The sequence below is a fragment of the Nicotiana tabacum genome, chromosome 6 (assembly GCF_000715075.1).
Source record: "Nicotiana tabacum cultivar K326 chromosome 6, ASM71507v2, whole genome shotgun sequence".
Lineage (NCBI taxonomy): Eukaryota > Viridiplantae > Streptophyta > Magnoliopsida > Solanales > Solanaceae > Nicotiana > Nicotiana tabacum.
In genome coordinates this window covers 41,581,485-41,594,760 of record NC_134085.1, presented here as the reverse complement: position 1 = coordinate 41,594,760, position 13,276 = coordinate 41,581,485, and positions in this window count along the sequence as shown.

Genomic DNA, 13,276 nt, shown 5'->3' with positions numbered 1-13,276 from the left:
ATTAAGCGGAAGACAAAATCTGACAATTTATCTTAATACAAAACTTTGGAAGTCTAAATACAACTCTACCCAGAATTTGGTGTCACAGCTTCACAGACGGTCTAAGAATACTACATACAAAGTCTGAAAGATAAAATAAACATTGTTTCTGAAATGAGTAAAGGAAACAGGATAAAGGAAAAGATAGGAGGTGACGCCAAGGCCTGCGGACGTCTGCAGGACTACCTCGTGTCGCCTGTGTGGGCTGAAGATAGCACCCTCACTGCAGTCCAAGCACTCCGATATCAGTATCTGCATACAGTGCAGAGTGTAGTATCAGCACAACCGACCCCATGTGCTAGTAAGTGCCTAGCCTAACCTCGGCGAAGTAGTGACGAGGCTAGGACCAGACTACCAAATAAACCTGTGCAATATAGCGTACAAAAATAATAAGAAGCATATAACAATGATGGCAACGATGATCAATCAGTGGTGTAAATAGCAGGCCACAAGAACACCATAAATGTTTCTCAACAAATAATGGATACAAGTGCAATCAATTTATCAAGTCCTTCAAATATAAATCTTTCGCCTATAAATCCTTCAAGTAATAATCTCTAAGATAATATGCTTTTCAATGAATATATTTCAAATATATTTCCTTTAAAAAAAATATCTTTCAAATAAGCATCTTTCAAAAATAATTCTTTCGAGTAAATGTCACCTTGAGACGCCTCATTCACTTAATATAAAGTAGAGTACAACTTCCAACCCAATTAGAAACAACAAGGAAAGATGAAGTTATTTTTAGAAATCATTTGATAAATAAGGTACCCTTTTCAATTAAATTACAATATCGAATGAATCCTTTACCTTTAATACGAGAAATCAATAAATCAAAACATAGTAGAAATTCCTTTTTAAGTAAAGTACAACCTCAAATGGTTTAAGGAAAATTTAGTTGAGAAATCAATTGAGTTAAAAATGTAACAATTGTTGAAATTTGGAGTATTGAACATATATACATATATATATAAAGCTAAAAACAGAATATCAAGAGAATGATAAAGGAATTGAAATCCAACCACTAACAAGAATAATATATATAAAAGCTAAAAACAGAATATCAAGAGAATTATAAAGGAATCAAAATCCAACCACTAACAAGAATAAGGAAAACAAAGGCATATTTCACTTTCTTTTCACATCTTGTTGCAGGCGTGCAACCCGATCCCATTTCCTGTATCTCGTGGCAGGCGCGCCACCCGCTCCCATTTCATGTATCTCGTGGTAGGCGTACCACCCGCTCCTATTTCATTATATATTGTTGAAATTTGGAGTATTGAACATATATATACATATATATAAGCTAAAAACAGAATATCAAGAGAATTATAAAGGAATCAAAATCCAACCACTAACAAGAATAAGGAAAACAAAGGCATATTTCACTTTCTTTTCACATCTTGTTGCAGGCGTGCAACCCGATCCCATTTCCTGTATCTCGTGGCAGGCGCGCCACCCTCTACCATTTCATGTATCTCGTGGTAGGCGTACCACCCGCTCCCATTTTATTATATCTTGTGGTAGGCGTACCACCTGCTCCCATTTCATTATATCTTGTGGTAGGCATACCACCCGCTCCCATTTCATTATATCTTGTGGTAGGCATACCACTCGCTCCCATTTCATTATATCTTGTGGTAGGCGTACCACCCACTCCCATTTCATTATATCTTGTGGTAGGCGTACCACCCGCTCCCAATTACAAGCCAACAATAATCACAAGGAATCCCGGCAAGGGAACAAGAGCAATATAACAACTTCCCGGCAAGGGAACAATGATATTTCAACAACATTCCGACAAGGGAACAATACTATCAAAACAAACATCCCGGCAAGGGAACAATAATATCAAACAACATCCCGGCAAGGGAACAATGGTGATAATAACATATGAAGCGCAATAAACCACAACGGAGTCATAACAATTATAATACAAGACTCACGGGCATGATTGACACCAACGTATAGATACTCGTCACAATGCCTATACGTCGTACTCTGTAATTAACATGTAGCAAATAAGACACAACTCCTAATCCCTCAAGCTAAGGTTAGACCAAACACATACCTCGCTTTGCAACCAATTCAAAATTCCAACAAACTTTTGCCTCGCGAATTCGTGCCCGAAATTCTCAAATCTAGTCATAAGCAATTCGATTCAGTCAATAAAAATTATAGGAATTAATTCCATATGAAATTCTACATTTTTCATTAAAAATCCGAAATTGCACTAAAAATTCACCCGTGGGGCCCACGTCTCAGAACCCGACAAAAATTGTGGAGTATGAAACTTCATCCAACCACGAGTCCAGTCATACCAATTTTACTAAAATCTGACATCAACTCGACCCTCAAATATTCAAATTAAACTAAGAGGGTTTTCAAAATTTTCCCAACTAAAATCACCAATTAAATGCCAAAACTAGAAATAGATTCGGGTAATCTAACTAAAATTAAGTTAGTAACACTTACCCCGTTGTTTTCTCTGAAAATCTCCCGAAAATTGCCTCTTCCCGAGCTCCAATTCGCTAAAAATGGAGTCCCATTTTCAGAACATTAATTCCAGGTACTGTTCACGCGTTTTCACTATTCATGGTACTATTCACGGTACTGTACGGCACTGTTCACGGGGTACTGTACACAATACTGTGCATGGGGTACTGTATGGCACTGTTCATGGGGTATTGTACACAATACTGTTCACGGGGTACTGTACACGATACTGTTCACGAGGTACTATTTATGCAATTTTTCTGTTTCCTAAGTCCGAAATCACTCCGAGACACCTCTGAAACACTCCCGAGCCCTCGGGGCTCCTAACCAAACACATGCACTAACTCAACAACATCCTACAAACTTAACTGTGCGATCAAATCGCCAAACTAACATCATATACCACGAATTAAACTTTAAAATCCAAGAATTCTTTCAAATCAAATTTTCCATTTTGAGTCCGAAACACGTCAAACGACGTCCGTTTTCAACCAAACTTTACAGAAAGTGCTTAAACCATATGTAAGACCTGTACCAGGTGCCGGAACCAAAATACGGGCCCGATACCATCACTTTCTAATTAAATCTCATTTCCATTTTCCTTAAATATTTTCAGAAAACAATTTTACTCAAAAATTCATTTCTCGGGCCTGGGACCTAGGAATTCGATTCCGGGCATACGCCCAAGTCCCATATTTTCCTACGGACCCCCTGGGACCATCAAATCACGGGTCCGGATTCGTTTATTCAAAATGTTGACCGAAGTCAAAGTTATTCATTTTAATATCAAAACTTAGCAAAATTTTCACAAAATTTCATATTTGAGCTTCCAGCTATGCGCCCGGAATGCGCATGCAAATCGAGGCAACTATAAATGAGGTTTTCAAGGCCTCGGAAGCTCAGAATGGATAAGAAAATAGGTGATGACCCCTTTGGGTCATCACAAGTATATCTTAGTGTGTGTATATATATATATATAACACATACACTTCGTGCTACTTTAACTACATATATAGCATGTTATAGTACATGATATTGTATTCATTATTTGTATTGTAACAGAGTTAATGAATTACATTCATTCATCACTAGGTTATAAGTCGATGAATCAATTATAACAGATTAATTGATATAAGTCGAGACGTTTTGTTTTTAATATTCAACGATGCATCTGAGTAGGTTATAAGTTGATGAATCAATTTACACACAAATATATTTGATGAAAAATTATATATACTAATTAGGATCTTGACAAGTCTATCAATCCCTAAAAGAACCTTGAGAGCAATTATATCTTCTTTTCTTGTTCATTGACACTTATCTTCCATAGTACTAACACATACAGGTACTTTCAAGACTTCTTCAGGAAGTTTTTGTAAATCCCAAGACTACTTTTAAATAAAAGACAACACATTAATTTTGAAAAGAAAAGGCTACAGATTGAATGTCATAAGTAGTGAGACTTTTTCTCTAACCAGTAGTCTTTTCTTGTCAAAAATAATGTATGCGTACATTTCTTTAAATAGTATATAATATAATTTAAAAGCAGTCAAGACACTTTGATTTGTCAAAACTAGAAACTTTGATTTGCACACATAGGGTCCTTTGGTTGCCGGTTAGATTTATGGAGGTATTAGTTATTCATGTATGTATTAGTTATGCAAAAATAAATAATACAGGGATTAGTTATGCATATATTAGTTGTATATGGATTAGTTATGCAAGGATTATTTTTTTGAATATTAGTTGTATATGGTCGGGTTCTTTTAGGGATTGATAAACTTGTCAAGATCCTAATTAGTATATATAATTTTTCATCAAATATATCTGTGTGTAAATTGATTCATTGACTTATAACCTACTCAGATGCATCGTTGAATATTAAAAATAAAATGTCTCGACATATATATATATATATATATATATAACACGCTTTGTTGTACTACTTTAACTACATATATAGCATGTTAGTGTATATTTTAGTGTATTCATCCTTTGTATTACAAAAGTGTTAACGGATTACATTTATATTATTTAGATAGTAATACAAAAGTATTTTTAATTTTGACCAATGTTGACCTGAAAAGAGACCAACTTTGGTCGCTAATTATCCAGAATTAAAAAATAGCGACCAACGTTGGTCGCTAATTTTAAATAAGATTTATTTATATTTTATAAAATATTTTAAATAATAATATAATTATTAAACGTTAGAACTGGGTCCCAAAATAGCGACCAAAGTCGGTCGCTACTTGCTTCCCCTTTCGTAACCGACCAACTTTGGTCGATAACTTTGAATTATATTTATTTATATTTTATAAATTTTTTTAAATAATAATATAATGATTAAAATTTTATAACTAGGTCCCAGATTAGCGACCAAAGTTGGTCTCTATCTGCTTCCCCTTTCGTAAGCGACCAACTTTGGTCGCTAATTTTAAATTATATTTATTTATATTTTATAATTTATTTTAAATAATAATATAATTATTAAAATTTTATAGGTGGGTCCCACTTTAGCAACCAAAGTTGGTCGTTAATTTCAGTATTTCTTTGACCAAGCAAGTCTGATCAGTCCAGTCAATATTTTGATCACATTATCGACCGAAAAGCGACCAACCTTGGTCGCTAATGTTTTTAGAATAATTATTTAATTATTTTCTCCAATTTAGCAACCGACTTTGGTCGCTTTTCTTGACAGACCAATTTTGGTCGCCAAATTTTGGTCGCTTTTTTCTGGATTTCTAGTAGTGGGTATAATACCGCGTTATATATAGCGTGGTATTATAACGCGCTATACTTTAGCGGCAGAAACACCGTTAAACTATAGCGCGGTATAATACCGCGTTATAAATAGAAAAGTATCTTTTTTTACACAGTAAAAACGTATTTTGAGTCCAAAATATTGGCATTTAGGTTTCGGACTCCACATAAATACAGAGTCCGAAACTGAAATGATGCCTTTTTGGACATAAAATACGTTTATACAGTTAAAAAAAGTTACATTTTTAACTAAAACGTAGTATTATACTGCGTTTTACATTAACAGAAAGTTAGCCGTTAAAGTTAAATACAGTATAATACTACATTTTAATTTAAAAATTATTTTTTTTACTGCGTTTCCCTATAAAATTGGGCCCACCAATAATAAGAGTTCTGGAGGACTGCAGAGAATATTTGTTTTTTAGTGTAAAACGTATTATAATACTACGTTTTACACTGAAACTTAGTATTATACTGCATTTTACACTGATTTTTGGACCCACTAATAAGTGTTCTACGGATAATTGACATAACAATAATTCAAATACATAAAACGTGGTATTATACTGCATTTTACATAAAAAAAATTTGCACCCCAAGCTCGGACTTGCCTTATTTAAAGGCGTTTGATTTTTATGAAAATCCATTCAAAACTTTCTTTCAAACTTCCGTTCATACTTTTCTCTTCTTCTTATCAAGTATTTTTTTATAATGTCTGAATAGCCAAAAATAAGGGTTTCATTATATTGGGGGTGAGGTTGTAATGGAGAATAACTCTGTGAAGTATAGCTCACCTCCACAGTGTCATGTTAAATTGCCACTTACAATGGAGTAAGATAAATTGGTATCGTTGTTACGTAAAAAAATGAGTGTGAGGAAACGCTCGGTGAACCTTAAAGTAACCGGTAGATTTCCGTATTCAGTGACTCCGCATGGGTTTGCTTATTATTTTGAGTTTAACATTGAAGATGATGAAATTCTTAGAGATTTTTTGCGGATTCCGGATGAATACAGGGAATTTATTGTAATAAAATTGTTGGAAATATACGTCAAGGTTGAAAACGTTCCCAATAATGAGGGTGTGCATAGTAGGGATAACCCCCAGTCATCGGGTGGTTATTCTGAAGCAGTTTTTGCCGGACAGATTGCTGATGAAAGAGCTTGCCTTGACTTAAACTTGTCACCACCAGCGAATGAGCAGCCACAAAATAATTTTTCGACTTTATATAATCTACAAGACGACTGGTAAACTTCAATTTTTCTACACTTTAGCGATGTTTATTTTATGTTTTAATTAGATTTGTATTAACACTCTTATTTTTCATAGGGGGTACCAACCGGATATCAATTTTACAAGTTATGACCCCGCCCCTAGTTGGAATATGCATAGTTCTGGCATATTGGACCACGGTGGTCCATCCGGGAGTCGTAACCAACAAGAAAATATCCATCATGCAACGTCAAGACAGTACGACTTATAAGTAAAGTGATATAGCTATATGTAAAGTATTTATCTAGTTGGGTAGCTTATCATGTTGTTCTTTTTGTGTAGTGAAAACGAGCAACTTGATTTTCCTGACCTCACACAGTTGCCCATAGACGACGTACTGACTCGTGATTTGGCAGATGCGCAGAGTCAGGAAGATGATAGTGATTATGACAACAATGCCGATGAGTCTGGAGATGACATACCTTTCCATGATGAGGATGATGACGAGGAGGAAGTGGATGTCGAACCTGAGCTGACGAGGGAGCATGCTCCTCCACCTCCTATTAGACCAAGAGTGTACGAGTCTCACGTGCCCTTTCATGAGTGGAATATTTCCTACCTTGATAATTTGCCAAGTATGACGGACGTGGATGCCCTCACAAGGGATGATGATGAATTTCGGTCAGCGATGTGGGATGAGTCTAGACCAGCGGTGCTTGCAAAGGGCATGTATTTCCCTGATAAAGCTCGCCTAATCAGGGCTGTAAAAATCTACAGCGTAAGTGAGTGCCGTGAGATGACGGTAAGGGACTCAACTATGGAGGTATACAAGGCTGTATGTCGTAGAGACTTTATGGGTTGTCACTGGATGTTGCATGCCAGCAAGAAGAAATCAGGTTTGTGGAAAGTGGGTAAATTTATTAGCACCCACAGATGTGAAATGGACACATTCAATGAGAATCACTACAATCTGGATATAGATTTGATTTCTTTTGTCTTGATTCCATTATTGGAAGTTTCCATTAGGTTCAAGATTAAAGAGTGTATTACAGCAATCCACCAGGAGTATGGTTGTACTATAACCAAAAGAAAGGCATATCTCGGTCGCAAAAATGCCTTTGAACTTATTTATGGCGACTGGGATAAGTCTTTTTAATCTCTGCCCAAGTACATGGCCGCACTGCAACACTTTCACCCCCGGAATGTTGTTGAATGGAGGCATTAGCGGAGTCCGGACAGACCCGAATATATTTTCAACTATGTGTTCTGGTCATTTAAACCAGCAATTGATGGTTTTATGCATTGTCGTCCTGTAATTTTCATAGACGGTACTCATGTATATGAAAGCATGATATTAAGATTTTGATTGCAGTTGCAGTAGATGCCAACGGACAAATATGTCCACTAGCTTTTGCCATTTGTGCTAACAAAAGCGAAGAGACGTGGACGCTTTTTTTGAACCACTTGAAGCAGCACGTTGTCAAACAGCATTTAGGTATTTGTCTAATATCTGATCGACATGGTGGTATTTTAAGCTCTGTACGACACTTGCCTAAATGGCAGGAACCCTATGCATACCATCGTTACTGTGTGAGGCACTTGAAGGCCAATTTCCAGAAGAAATATCCTGACAAGGCCTTGCATGATTTAATGTGGATGGCTATAACTGAGCACCAGCAGTGCAAATTCATGAGGCGCATGGAAGCGATCCGGCAGTTAGATCCATGAGCCTATACTTGGCTGATGGGAGATGAGCTTCACATGTGGACATTGCATGCTGATGGTGGTAGACGATGGGGAGCCCTGACTACAAATGTGTCGAAGTCATTCAACGGCTTGTTGAAGTCTGCCCGTGGATTGCCTGTCACTGCCATGGTTCGCATGACATTCAAATAGAGTGTGGAGAGGTTTGTTGAAAGGCATGGATCTACATCGGCATTGGTGGACAGAGGTGTTTAATTTATGCCAATACCGATGAGAAGATTTGAAAGGTATAGGAGGCGAGCACATTGGCATTCATTTTTACAATACGATCACGACCGGGGTGTTTTTGAAGTTAAGACCGCTATCCGCGGACACCAGGGGAATAATCTACAGATGGTGAATGAAGCCAGTAGGTTGTGTTCAAGTGGGAAATGGACCTTCTACCACATGGCGTGCGCACATGCCTTGAAGTGCTTTCAACAAGTTGGTTTGGGGGCAACCAACTATATTGATAGGCAATACAGTGTTGCTGCATATGTAGACACGTATAGTGGGCAGTTGCAGCCATTAGGTGCTGAGCATTATTGGCCGCCTGAGCCTTTTAAGATGGTGTGTAACAAGGACTATTTACGCAAGCTGCAAGTGCAAAAGAGAACGCGTATACGGAACCAAATGGATGTTGGTGACACCATTTATGCGCGTAAATGTGACATATGCTTGCAAATAGGACACGACCATCATAAATGTCCTTCAGGTGGTGTGTGTAGCGGTGGTAATCCAGCTCCTGGTGCAAGTTCGTCGAATCTACCCAACTATCAAGGAAACACCTAGTCTTTTGTTTTTGTATTGTTTTTTATAATACGTGTCTATACGTGTGTATGTTGCAATATCTATCAAATAAAATTATGTTCCATAATCTCGTTACATCTTATTTTTTAACATGACCTTTTGAATTTGGATGCTGATATGGTTGTTCAAATATTAAACTTATTGGTGTTAGTAAAGAAGACCAATCTAAAAATTAAAAAAAAAACTATAAAATCAAGACATCCTTTATTATCCTTCTTAAAATTAAATATGTATAAGCGTGGTATAATACTACATTTTGTGAGTTGTCTTGTCATTCTGAAAAAACTGAAAACCATGTGAAAAAGCTGTTTTGTTCCAAAAAAATTAAATATATAAAGCGTGGTATAATACTATATTTTGTGAGTTGTCTTGTCGTTCTGAAAAAGTTAAAAACCATGTGGAAAAGCTGTTTGGTTCCAGAAAAATTAAAAATGTAAAGCGTGGTATAATACTACATTTTGTGTGTATGTAAAGTGTGGTATAATACTACGTTTTATGCGAAATCTTGCCTATAAATAATGGGAGCATTCTAGTTATTTTCTATGCTTAACAATAACCAATAGCAAATATTTCCATAAAAACAAAGTTTCTCTTTAAGAAATGTCTCAACAACCCCTTTATGTCCCAAGGTGCTAGTGCGGAAAAAAATGCATGATGTACGATTGTTGGGAAGAAGCTGAACGCCGCTACTGGGCGTGTATAAACAAGTTTTATAGGCAACCCGACGAGCCTACATGAAATTTTGAGGTATGGATTGATGAACCCTGTCAGCAGGAATACTACAAAGGCCAGTTGTATTTTTTTCATAATTTGTGTACAAGGTACCGGGAAAGAGAGCGTCAATCCAAGCAAGAAGTTGAGGAGTTGAAGGCGAAACTCAAGGAGGTGGAAGAAGAAGAAAAAAGTTGGAAGACCAACTCATGTGGTTGGAGTAGAGAATACTAGGCGGTCGTGACTAAATAATGGCATGCACGTGTTGAGCGTCGTAGTGTATCTTTATGTTTCCCTTTTCAAGCATTTTCATTAGTTGTACTGTTTGTGTAGTGTTAGGTTTTCTATGTTTGTGTTTGTGTTGTACTGTTAAAATAAAATTGTTGTTCAAATGCATTTAAAATAAAATTGTTGTTAAAATAGAATTGTTGCCATTATTTACATAATGTAGTATTTACACAAAATACAAACAAAAGTAAATCAATGAGTCCCGCAGCCTGTGTGCTTCAGTGCTGCCGCTAGCCTGAGTCACATCCCTTGTCGCCCGGGTATACTATCAGGATCATCATCATCAAGTCACCTCTTTATATGAGGATGTGCAGCAGCATCGACAGTACAGCTGGCAGGATCGGTAGAAGGGGTCGTCGGGCCGTCAGCAACCTACAAAACAATTACTAAGCTTAGCATGTGCTGCTGGAAGACTCTCTAGCTGAGGGAAATAACTCGGCTGGTCATCTCCAAGATCCTCATCATGTGCCTCAACAGGTGGGTCGACAGGTGCCTCAACACCCCTTTGCTGGGGACCACCTCCTCACCATCCCCTGCGACCCCGTGGGGCACCCCTGCCTCGTGGGACAGCCCTGCCTCGTGGGGCAGCCCTGGCTCATGCCCTACCCCTGCCTCGTGGGACAGGCCTACCCCGATGGTACTCTTCTGGCACCGCATACTCAGCCTCGTGATCCAACCTCGTGCCATCTCTGGCTCGCTGCAGGGTCTGGAGAGTCAGCTCTTCCATCCGTCGGTCATACTCAATGACTACAGCATTGTCGCCATGTTGCTGCATCTCTTGTCCCAACCGGTAGAACATGTGATGCCCAATAGCCTGCGCAACATTTATAATATTGATTAAATAACACTATATCATAATTATAAGATATTAATAAGCCACAAAAACATACCAGTGCCTCGTGCCTCCCAGTGTATGGTCTGTACCGATCGCCAAGTACATGAATAAGGTTCTCGATCATCAGTCGGGTGTGACGGCGGTAACATGACATATACAGCTCAATAGTCGCCTCATGGATCTGTGAAGGTGGTGGCGGAATCAAGTCCTCCTGCTGGTCCCAAATATGGACCTGCGCCTCTAGCCATCCTACAAATTCATCGTCCACCCTAGTACAGTCATCCCACTGATAATGTGTAGGAACCCATGCAGGCTCCCCTGGTATACCCTGGGGTCGGTGAAGCTGGCGAAATAAACGCTCTGGGCATGATGCTCCACCATATCGAAGTACATCATCGGGGCAAAAGTTCTCCAAAGCAGTCGGTCGACTGAGCAATAATCGGGCAGATGAGCTAGCAACTCGTCGTTGTATGGCGTCCAGATAAACTATGAAATAATAACATAAAAGTGAGTATGTGCAACACAAGTGAATTTATAACAAGTAAGTTTAGGTACATATTTACTTGTCCGGCCACCAGCATATCTAACACATCCCTGACAAGGGGAGATTATGATGAGCATCAGTCCCTCGGTAGTTCCCACGCCGGAGAACCCACCTCGTAGCTAGAGGGATAAACGAAGGTGCTACACCCGGTTCTAGTGGTGGTAGAGGTGGATGCAACGGCAGCATCCGTTGTCAGGCCCAAACCTAAGATAAAAGGTTGACGTAAAATTTAAGAGTCATTTTGACTATATAGAATTCGGAGTAATGAACAGAGTATTCAAAAATATTGTCACATGTAGAAGCGGTAGAAAACCACATATGTCTACCTGGGTGCCCATGCTCGCCCGACACATACTCTTGTATAGGTATGCTAGAACAACAACACCCCAGCTGTACTGGGGTAACTCATCTAGCTGCTGCAGATGATGCAAAAAGCGCATACTCACTAGATTTCCCGAAGTGTTCGGGAACAAGACACCCCAAAAAGAAGGAATAGCGCCAATCTTGTGTACCGGTCAATATGGATATCCTCTATCTCGCCGGTAATATCGCGGTGCAATACCTCCATATGCTCTCTGATAGCTATCACAGAAATGTGACTGCCCCTTCTAAGTGCAGCCTCACCCTATGGTCTGAAACCAGTATACTGCCCCAGCAAATCCAAATATTGGGGACGCGTCATAGCTCTCATATACTGGGGGCAGTGCAACGGCCAGTCCATCTACACGCAGCCCATACGAAACCTGAACATCCTAAAGCGTGATGGTGGCCTCTCCAGTGGGAAGGTGAAAAGTGTGTGTCTCCGGTCGCCACCACTATATCAATGTCGCGATGAGAGACCAATCGATATGCATCCTCCCAATCTCAAAAATCCTAAGGAAGCCCGTAGCACGCAGGCGATGGACTACGCGGGCATGGAAAACTCTCCCCCTAAAAAAGTCCCACAAGTCGTCCGGTCTCCTGTCGCGGAGAGTCTGATCTAATAGATGTCCCTCCCATACATAGGAGGACCTATGCTCGCCCTATAACACTAGTACATGATCCGCGGCTGGTCCAGGATGCACATGCGGCAAGTCCATATCGTCTACTATAATTCAAACAATATTAATTGTGTGTTTGTGTTATAATAAATTAAATAATTAATTTTATAATTGGACAGAGTAATTATCTATGGGTTCCATGCTCAATATTTGAGGCCTATTAGCACCAAGCTATCCTTAATTATTATGTGTGTCAATTTCAACATTTTTAGAATTTTGTTAGTTTTATAAATAAAATAATTAATTTTATAATTGGACAGAGTGTAATTATCTATGGGTTCCAGGCTCGATATTTGAGGCCCATTAGCATCAAGCTATCCTTAATTATTATGTGTGTCAATTTCAACATTTTTAGAATTTTGTTAGTTTTATAAATAAAATAATTAATTTTATAATTGGATAAAGTAATTATCTATGGGTTCCAGGCTCGATATTTGAGGCTCATTTGCACCAAGCTATCCTTAATTATTATGTGTGTCAATTTCAATATTTTTATAATTTTGTGTGTTATAATAAATTAAATAATTAATTTTATAATTGGATAGAGTAATTATCTATGGGTTCCAGGCTCGATATTTGAGGCCCATAGCACCAAGCTATCCTTAATTATTATGTATGTAAATTTCAATAAGTTTAAAATTTTGTTAGTTTAATAAATAAAATAATTAATTATTTAATTGGACTGAGTAATTATCTATGGGTTCCAGGCTCGATATTTGAGGCCCAGTAGCACCAAGTTATCCTTAATTATTATGTGTGTCAATTTCAATAAGTTTAAAATTTTGTTAGTTTAA